This window comes from Priapulus caudatus, unplaced genomic scaffold (assembly GCF_000485595.1).
Source record: "Priapulus caudatus unplaced genomic scaffold, Priapulus_caudatus-5.0.1 Scaffold19506, whole genome shotgun sequence".
Lineage (NCBI taxonomy): Eukaryota > Metazoa > Priapulida > Priapulimorpha > Priapulimorphida > Priapulidae > Priapulus > Priapulus caudatus.
Window position 1 is genome coordinate 1 of NW_014596567.1, and position 579 is coordinate 579.

A 579-nucleotide genomic window follows, 5' to 3' on the forward strand; every position below is an offset into this window, starting at 1 on the left:
CCCGCACCAAAGCTGGTATGCAACGCTACGCCGCCGAGCATGGCATCGCTATCGTCTTTCCAGATACCAGCCCGAGGGGTGGTGATGTGCCCGATGAATCTGAGCGTTATGATCTGGGCAAGGGCGCTGGCTTTTATGTCAACGCCACAGAGTCGCCCTGGTCAAAAAACTATCAAATGTACGATTACGTGATAAACGAACTGCCTGCATTGGTCGAAGCAAACTTACCTTTATTGCCAGGCGTTAAATCAATTAGCGGGCATTCGATGGGTGGGCATGGTGCGTTAATCTGCGGATTGAAAAACCCGGGTGTTTTTCGTTCAGTGTCGGCTTTCTCGCCGATTACTAATCCAGTCAACTGCGGCTGGGGCGAAGGTTGTTTCAGTTTGTATCTGGGCGATGATAAAAGCGCCTGGGAAGCCTACGATGCTACTTGTCTGGTGAATGCCGGTGCCAAAGTGAGTGACATATTGATCGACCAGGGTGAAGCCGACGAGTTCTTACACGAAGGCCAGCTATTACCTGAAAACTTCGAGGCTGCCTGCGAAGACAAGGGTCAGTCCTGTAGCATACGCATGC

General features: G+C 51.6%; 1 pseudogene; it reads left to right on the forward strand.

The window, feature by feature from the left end:
- The first annotated feature begins 5 nt into the window (after nt 1-5).
- LOC106820533 lies at nt 6-555 on the forward strand (annotated as a pseudogene).
- Nucleotides 556-579: the final 24 nt, after the last annotated feature.